This window comes from Protopterus annectens, chromosome 10.part0, assembly GCF_019279795.1.
Source record: "Protopterus annectens isolate FY-2018-M chromosome 10.part0, PAN1.0, whole genome shotgun sequence".
Taxonomy (NCBI): domain Eukaryota; kingdom Metazoa; phylum Chordata; order Ceratodontiformes; family Protopteridae; genus Protopterus; species Protopterus annectens.
Window position 1 is genome coordinate 1,126,004,947 of NC_056744.1, and position 9,645 is coordinate 1,126,014,591.

The 9,645-nt window shown below is 48.4% G+C and overlaps 1 protein-coding gene and 1 non-coding gene across 2 annotated transcripts in view; one reads left to right on the forward strand and one right to left on the reverse strand.

Moving 5' to 3' along the window:
* Positions 1-9,645, reverse strand: part of PIGK (phosphatidylinositol glycan anchor biosynthesis class K) — a 585,228-nt gene that overhangs the window by 74,827 nt on the left and 500,756 nt on the right. The gene's annotated exons all lie outside the window — the stretch shown is intronic.
* Positions 9,026-9,179, forward strand: LOC122814524. Its single transcript, XR_006366788.1, has one exon. It is a non-coding gene; the product is annotated as a 5.8S ribosomal RNA (ribosomal RNA).

Below are 9,645 nucleotides of genomic sequence, written 5' to 3' on the forward strand. Positions count from 1 at the left end.
CCAAGCCTTTCAAGACACTACAGACATGAGTGGATCAAAAGGCAGAGACACCCAGGAGGTGGAAGGTCGGGAACCAAATGCGTCCAGGTATACAGACTCGTCCTCGGAGGGGGCTAGGGAAGTCCAGCTACACCTCTGCCTGAGAATCTCAAGGATGTCCAAAAAAGAAACATCTTCAGAGAGGGACCTTGGGGACCCCTCCAATTCATCCAGGTCTCTATCTGAGGTGACAGACTCAGAGGAGTCTTGGTGCTTCCTCTTGCACTTTTTCTTCCAGAAAGCCTGCTCAGAATGCTCTGGGGAGGTTTTGGAAGAAGAGGGTTCACCCAATGGGGTGTACTGGAGCATAGGTTCCCTACGCTTTGAGGCTGGAGGAGGAGCAGAGGTTGTCACAGGCACCGAGGGGGACAGAGCCAATGGAACCAATAGTGGGGCTGTCTGTGGGGACAGCACGCTCTGCATGACCTCAAAGGCATCACAGTCTCAACACAAGGAGGGCTCCAGCTCTGAAGAGACAGGAATTCCACTCTGCGCTAAGGGCGACAACTCCGAGGACGATGTGGGAGCTGAGCTCAACAGAGCCGACGCTCCGAGAGGGAGAGCGAGGTCGGATAAGGGTTCGATGCCACTTGAGCTTCAGCACCCATATATCTTGACTGGAGGAAGAACCGAGATAATCGAAGCCAACATCGGAGCCAAAGAGGATGTCATCGGTGCCAAAGGAACCACTATTGGAGCGTCCATGGACTCCGGCTCCGAACTAAGCAAAGTCGGAGGAGGAATCGAAATCGAAGTGGATGGCGCTGAAGCCTGTTGTGGCGGGCTTGAAAGAATTTTAGCAAGGGCCTATGACTTAAACAACCTACTGACCACTCTCTCCACATCCTGATCCGATAACCTCGAGGATCGAGAAGAGTGGGAAGATGAGCGATGACTGGTCTTGCTTTGAAGTAAGGGTGACTGTGGCACCGAGCGAATCGGCTCCAATGATGGAGACCTAGCCCATTTGTGGCTTTGAGATGGCTCCGAAGTAACAGTTGGAGCCGACAGTGGAGTAGTCTTTTCGGTGCCAGAGGGCACCAACACACTTGGTTTGTCAAGCTCACAGGTGCGTTCCGAACATGGAGCCGACGGCTTGACTGGCTTCAAAGGTTTCACTGGCTGAAATGCTTTAGCCGGAGAATCCTGTTTTAACTGGTCCCCCCAAGCCTTTCTGTGTTGGAGGGAAGCCTTCTAGCTTGTCGGTGGGAGTGGTAGGCACTAGGTAGCCTATCTACCACAGGAAGAGTGGGTTTTGGCCCTGAAATTGTAGTTCATTGGCCATTTGGGCAGTTTTTCCATATCTTTCTACTTTCTGCTTAAAAGCCCGTTTTGGGTTTGGTCTCTGCTTTTCCTATAGCTGGTGTAGTCCAGGTACAGATTTGCTATATCCAGGACTGTTGGTAAGCTTCTGACCCCCCCCCCAGGTCCTTCCGTGTTGGAGGGAGGCTTTCTAGCTTGTCAGTGGGAGTGATGGGCACTAGTTGACCTGTCTACCATGGGAGGAGTGGTTTCTGTCCCAGAGGGTGTTGTTTATTGGCCGTTTGGGTAGCTTTTCCATCTCTTTCAACCTTCTGATTTAAAAGTCTGTGTTTGCATTTGTTTCCTGCCTTTCCTGTTATTATTCTAGTCTAAGTACATACTTACTGTATTCAGGACTCTTTGCAAGCTTCTGAGCCCCCCAAGCCTTTCCGTGTTGGAGGAAAGCCTTCTAGCTTATCAGTGGGAGTGGTAAGCATCAGGAAGCCTATCTACCACAAGAGGAGTGGCCCTGAAATTGTAGCTATTGGCTGCTTGAGCAGTTTCTTTCCATCTCTTTCAACTTTCTGGATTGAAAGTCGCACTTGTGCCTGTTTCCTGCCTTTCCTATAACTAGCCTAGTCCGGTTACAGAGTTGCTGCATCCAGGATTGTTAGTAAGCTTCTGAGCCCCCCAAGCCTTTCTGTGTTGGAGGGAAGCCTTCTAGCTTATCAGTGGGAGTGGTAAGCACTAGGGTAGCCTATCCTCCATGGGAAGAGTGAGTTTTGGCCCAGAAATTGTAGTTTAGGCAGTTTTCCATCTCTTTCAACTTGCTGGCTTAAAAGCCTATGTTTGTACTTGTTCCCCGCCTTTCCTGTAACTAGTATAGTCCAGGTACAGATTTGCTGTATCCAGGACTCTTTGTAAGCTTCTGAGCCCCCCCCCCCAAGCCTTTCTGTGTTGGAGGGAAGTCTTCTAGCTCATCAGTGGGGGTGGTAAGCATTAGTTAGCCTATCTACCACAAGAGGAGTGGTTCCTGACCCAGAAATTGTAGCTATTGGCCGTTTGGGCAGTTTTTTCCATCTCTTTCAACGTTCTGGTTTAAAAGCCGCACTTGCGCTTGTTTCCCACCTTTCCTGTAGCTAGCCTAGTCCAGATATACAGTTGCTGTATCCATGACAAAGCTTTTGAGCCCCTGAGCCCTGAACAATCCACAGAGTATAAGCTTGTTTTAACGCTCCTGCAAGACCCTTGGACTAAAGGCATGACAAATAGAACAAGAGTCCTTCAGGTGCAGAGCCCCCAAGCAGTAAACACAACTAGTGTGCCCATCTGTCAGAGACATCTTCTGACAGCATGAGTCACACTTTTTAAAACCTGAGGTTTTAACTTCCTTAGACATTTTCCCAAAAAGACACACTACAATAGTAAACTAAAAATTATATTAATAAAGACCTTAAAGGAGAGCCTCTAACTTAAATGGCTGTCCTTAAGGGGGAGGGGGACTTTCTAAGTTAAACGAGTTCAGGGAATAACAGAAGGCTTAGCGACTAAGGGGCGATGGCTAACACAGCACAAAAAACACCATAAGGACGAGACATAGGGGTTTACAATAAAAGAAACTTACAAACTACTAAAAGAAAGAAAAAATATATCAAATTTTAAGCAAATTATTTGAATTTAATAGAGAAAATAGTTATACTAAGCCTGAGCCAGTTTTGACGCAACCTTGCAGCTAAAGCGGCAAACGAGATCTGGGTACCTGATGCTGGGCATTCTGGGATAAGGGGTAGCCTTGAGCCAGTAAAGAGCTCTCGAGCTATAGTAAGTGGCCGAGTCAGAGCCGAGGATCGGCTCCGAACTCATCCAGCAAGAACGAAGGCGAGATTGGACAACTTAACATGCAGAAATTTTCACATAGGATATTGACAATTCAGAATTCCAAATGCTAAATTAGAAGAAGAATACATCTTCTTCCCAAATCTATCAAAATCTTTCCCATCCTTGTCGAAAGGAATAAGTTTACCATTCACAAAAAGTTTGGCAAAAAATGATTTTTCATAAAAGAAATAAGCACAGGGTCTAATATGGGATTTGAAAAAAAGAAGTTGTGTCTTACCATAACATTCCATCTGTGTTGTTGATCTTCTTTCATTCATCACTGATGGGTTCGGTTCTGAGCCCTCAGTACCAAGTCAGCTTAATACCAAGCTTGCGCTGGCCAAAAACTCTCAAGCTAGGCTTCTACCCACAATGCCCTTCTCCTTGTTACCTCAGATTGAATTTGCCCATGTTATACAAGTAAAGTAGAGGCCATTTCTGCACAAATGCCCTAAGACACCACTTGTACCCAAAGTATCCCCAGGAGCCTCTGGCGGGGGAAGGAGGGTGGGAGGTGATGAATGAAAGAAAATCAACAACATAGATGGAACATTATGGTAAGACATAACTTCTTTATCTGATGTTGTTAATTTTATTTCCACTCATCACTGATTGGCAGAATCCCCAGCTACCGTGAGATTCTTGGGTGGCCCTTATGGAAGAATGTTCCTGAGAACCATTGAGCCAAAGGCAGCTCTCCCTCTGGAGACCACATCCAATTTGTAATGACTGATAAAAGTGTGAGGTTTAGCTCAAGTGGCTGCTTCCGACATCGGCGGAATGCTTCCAAAAGCAAGTACCATCTCCAATTGCACAGAAAGCAGATCTGCCTGAAGAGGGATGGGAGCCCGTAACAGAGAAGGACAACCTCGGAACCAGGGTCACATCTCACTCCTCCGAACTCGCTCCCAAGGATGGAGCCTCAAAAGCAGGATGGATGCAGACAAAGCACCTTGCACTGCTGAAGACGGAACCGAAGAACACTCGGAACCATGCCCCAGACCGAACAGCCTGCAGCCCAATCACGGGGTTGAGGAAGGACTGGTTCAGCAGGAACCGAGAACCAAAGAGACAGTCCCGGACACACAGTGAGGTCCACTACTGATGCTAAGACGGGGGGTTCCGAAAAGGATGTCGGAGCAGGAGGCTTTGGAGCCAAAATGGTCAAAGGACGATAATAGGATGGAGTCTGTGGAGAAGTCAACCCAAGTCCTGCTGGAGAATGGGTCCTGGAAGGTATGGGTGTCCCCCTGGCTGCCAACAGTTGATCACAAGACGCATCACATCAAGTTCTGAAAGGCTCCTGGTGGATCTAGTGGATACTCCCGACAGGGAGTCAAGTTGATCTAGAAACGGACGGAGAGTATCAGGTCAATGTTGTGGAATCTACTGGCACTGATGTCTCAAGTTTGGAGACAGGGAGCAGTGGGGTCAAATCCATTCTAGCCAGAACCGTAAAAGAGCTCAGTGCCGAAGGGGCACTCAGAGCTGATATGGGAGGTTCAATCATCATTGCAGAGATAGACATCGAAGGCGTGCACTGTCCCGAAGTGGCACCCGGTGCCAAAGTCGTAGTAGGAGAGGCGAGGTCTATAGTCGGTGCCAAAGACAGTATTGGAGCTGAAAATGGCGCTGATATAGTAGCAGGTGTAGTACCTGGAGAAGAAGAGGTCAGTGCCGATGAGGCAGATTTATGCTCCGAAGAAAGTTTTTGCACTTTAGGTTTCACAGACTTACCCTGGTCACCTGAGAGTGAAGATGGAGCCAAATGGGGCCTTTACTTATCCTTTCTAGGAGGGGTTAAGACCTCCATTGCAGAAAGGGTCTCCGAAAAGGGCGACTTAAGTAGGCCCTTCAGTATTAACTTATTCTTGCATTTGTTCAGAGTGTACTGGCTGAAACTTTGACAAATCCCACGGGGAGGTTGCACCGAAAGATGGGGCACCTCCAAGCAGTAGACACAATCATCATGAGAGTCACTATTTGGAAGTTTACCATTACACGAAGTACAATGCTTAAAACCCGATGTACCCTTCTTATCAGACATCATGAAAAAGTTAAACACAACAAAAACTTCAGAGAAAACTGTAAATCCCACTCTCTCTATGCCTAAGCCAAGCCTATCTAACTACACGCAGTATCTATCTAAAGAGTCAAAAACATGCAACTAGACAGAATAAGGGGAAGGAGAGGAAAAATACCAGTGATGGTATTCAAGGAATACCACAAGGGCAAAGAGAGAAGGCTGTACCAGCAATGGTACTTAAAAGATTACCAAACGGGTAGAAGTAGAAGTGAAAAAAGTGTATATCTATCTGCAAATAGGAAGAATAACGTATATAAGTCACAAACGACAAGCTAAAAGACAAATTTTTCCACAAAAAAAATATCAAAAAGTTTCCACTTAGCTGAGAGCTCGACTGAAACGTGGCTTTACGGCTACAAGGGAAATTAGATCTGAGGTAACAAGGAGAAGGGTGTTGTGGGTAGAAGCTTAGCTCGAGAGTTTTTGGCTGGCGCAAGCTTGGTCCCATCAGTGATGAATAGAAAGAAGATTAACATCAGATTAGAAATTTGTGGGACTGAGGAATCTTACACAATTTATTAGACTTTTTGGGAGGAAGATGATGACTGCCAAGCATACTACATGTTGCCAAGAACACATCCTCGAATGCTGGTGAGACAGGAGGAACAGTTGCAGGCTGAGGAAAATCCATCTGTAATCAGTCATAATATTCTTTTTCTAGGATACTGGAAGTTCACTGTGTTCCCACTGTAATAACTCTTTCATTCTGGGTATAGCGTCTGAAAATTTACCTCTTCAAAGGAAGAATCTGAAGAAAAGTGATCTTCGCAATCAGATTCCTCTTTCCTATGGTGTACATACTTGAGATATAACATCTCAGCCTAACTCTCGTCCTTCAGGCTGGGAGTCACTTATCTAAAAGAGGAAAATATTTTTCTTTTAAAATTTTATGAGGAATCTGCATTTAAGGAATGAAAGGCTTGAAGTAAGCCCTTAGCAAAACCCAGCCAATCTTCCCTGCCCATCTTATGTGAATCAAGAAATGACATATGCCTAACTTTCTGTCATTTCTTCTTGTAAAACCCTTTAGGAAAAGTCCGACCCAAAGATGGAGTTCCTTCCGTGGGAATCAGGCTCCTTAACTGAGCTCCTCTGAGACTGACAAGTATGGTTCTCCCTTGTCTGCTGACAAGGACAGCTGACAAGCTACAAAAGATGAGCCTGTCTCATGGATCTTAGTGTTTTTTCAAGGAGCAATACCACTGAGAAAAAACAATGAGTGGTCCATAGTACCGGAATTTACCGCAAGAGTCACTCCTCAGCAGCTGAGGCAGTGAGGAAGCTGGCTTTACTGCTGAAGATTCCTGTAGACAGTAAAGAAGCTGGCTTGATTACTGAAGACTGATGAAAAAACTTTCTTACTGCAGCCGGGGGAGGGAGGATATAAAATGCCTGGTCTATGTTCTAACCGAAAAATATGCCTAAGATGTGGACAGCAGAGCTTTGACTAGTCGGTGAACCTCCTGACAATAATTTTAATGTTTTGAGGTAAAACCTTTACTGAACAAATCCTCAAAATCTGAAGTCTAATCTACTATCCTTAATGTTGAATTAATTAAAAAAATTCCCAAACCTGACAAAAGTTAATTTTAATTCAAAAGTTACACTTCTAACTTAGATAACTGTTAGTAAAACAAGTAAAGCTATCCTCAGAGATTTGATAAAGTGGAAGTTTTTTTTCCTATTGGGTCACTTATCTGCCCAGCCCTGGTGAAGCGCTAGCTGGCTGTTGATAACTTGAAACCTGCAGGGAGAACACTTAACAGCAAGAAAGTTCTGAAGGTGTGGTGCCTAAAGTTTTGGAAGATGGCAGAAGGGCACATTCTTGGCAGGAAATAACCCATATAGATTAGGCTACTGCAACAGTGATCTAATGATGATCATCTGTGTTAATTTCAGCATTTATCTTCACACAGGCATAAACCCTTAAATATAAATGTCTTAGGCAAACCCATCATTTGTAATATTTAAATAAACAGTCCCATTTTACCCTGCCAAAAGCTTTTCCTGCATGCAAGTTGAGTATCAACACTGGATTCCTTATTCTGCTTGTTTCCTGAATTACTAACACACACATACATAAACATGACTATCAGTTACAGTTACTGTATGCACCTCAGGCTCATAATTAAATAAATCCTTGAATAATGGCCCAAAATTGTAGTTCAACTCATTGCTGAACCACACAGAGTAAGCCACTGAAAAATCTCTCTACCCTCTCAGCCTCTTAGCTGAAGAATCTGCACTTAATTGCTAGAATTTCAAGCTTTATATACTGCATTTCTGAAGGATATCAACTCTAAAACTCAAGTGTCTGTCATTATTAAGTGACTGCAGCACTCAACAATATGCCCCCCACCCGCTGAAAAATAAATAAACTAAAATAAGATAAAATAAATACAAATCACATTGTTGCTCCCCTGGTAAATAAAAAAAAAAATAATTGCTTTCCCCAGCCAGCCAGTGATGCGATCATGCTTTCTTGTATATTTGCAGGCATTCTGCAAGGATTTCAGCATGGGGCTGAAACCACAAACTGACTGGTTAAGTTCTCTGGCCTCCTAAATATCTGTGTATTTAACCAATCACCTCTCTCATCTAGCACCAGAATCCCAGCTATGGAGCCCCACAGACCATTTATATTTTATTTTATCTCTTTAATTAAAGAAATGCAGTTATTTCTTTACTTAAAAAAATAAAATCAAACAGAAAAACGTCTGTGGACCTGTAATAAACAGTTCACAGATTAGTATAAGCCTGCAAACCAAACTGAGGTGCGCTGGGCTGCGTGCTACACTGAATGGATCAGCGTGTGTCTACCCTTGGCCGACAGGTCCGGGTAATCCGCTGAACCCCATTCGTGATAGAGACCGGAGACTGCAATTATTCCCCACGAACGAGGAATTCCCAGTAAGTGCGGGTCATAAGCTCGCGTTGATTAAGTCCCTGCCCTTTGTACACACCGCCCGTCGCTACTACCGATTGGATGGTTTAGTGAGGTCCTCGGATCGGCCCCGCTGGAGTCGGTCACGGCCCGGCGGTGCGCCGAGAAGACGATCAAACTTGACTATCTAGAGGAAGTAAAAGTCGTAACAAGGTTTCCGTAGGTGAACCTGCAGAAGGATCATTATCGCAGATGGTCTCAGGACGGTGCCATCCCCGGGTACCAGGGCCTCTCACACTCCGCCGCCCCAACCCTCCGTGCCGCTCTCTCTCCCGCGCTCTCTCTCCCCACGCCCTCCGAGCCCGCGGCTCCCGGGGGGGAGGGAGGGAGAGGGGGAGCGAGGGCAAGGGGTGGCGCCCGTCCCCCCCTCACCTCCCGGCGGCGGGAGAGAGGGGGTCCATCCGCACGGTGAGAGGCGCGGGCGCCCCTCCGCCGCCACGAGGGGATGGCAGCGGGGGTGCGTGCGGCCCGGCGGTGCGGTCCATCGCGCGCCCCGGAGGCGGCTGGCTCCCAATGCGGCAGGCGGGAGGGAGAGGGCGCCATCCTGGCAGGGGGGTGGCGGCCTCCCCTCCGGCCATGCGGGGCTGTCCCCGGGGGTGGCAGAACCGAGTCGTCTCCCCTCGATGTCGGTCGCGGGTACCTGCAGAGAACACCCCGCCCCCTGCAGAGCGTCAGTTCAAAGACCTGGGAGGTCGGTGGTGCGGCCGTGTGCCAGCCGCCGCGGGACTCCCTGCTGTCCCACGGCACGGGGCCAGTAACTCCGGTCCGGGCGCCCGCGACGACGCCCGTGAAACCTCGCGTGCTTGTCATGAGGTGCGGCAGATGAGAAGCAGTATGACTCTGAGAGGTGGATCACTTGGCTCGTGCGTCGATGAAGAACGCAGCTAGCTGCGAGAACTAGTGTGAATTGCAGGACACATTGATCATCGACACTTCGAACGCACTTTGCGGCCCCGGGTTACTCCCGGAGCTACGCCTGTCTGAGGGTCGTCATGCCTTCCATCGCCCCAGGGGGTCGTCCGGCCCCCGTGAAGGGTGCAGCCGGGGAGTCGAGAGAGCCTGCTGCGGGCCCCCCCCGTCCCCCCAGGGAGAGACGCGGACGGAGGAGACGAGTCCCCCTGCTGCTCCGAGCCGGGAAGCCCGTCCGAGGACGGGAGGGAGCAGGCGCGCGTCGGGCCCGCCCCCCGGAGGCTGTCGGTGGTAGCGCCACCGGGCTGCCCTCCCGGGGCGGTTCCCGATGTCCGCCCGCCCAGTTCCCGTGCTCTGGGGCTGCGTCGGCTGTCCTCCTCCCGTCGCTCGGAAGTCTGGCGGGGGGAAGGTTGCGGGCGAGCAGGGTAGTTCCTGAGGAGGGGGTGAGAGAGGACGGCCTGCCCGTCGCCCCAGCCCCCCTGCGACCCCGCTCGGAACGTGACCTCAGATCAGACGTGGCGACCCGACAAAGTTAAGCATATTACTA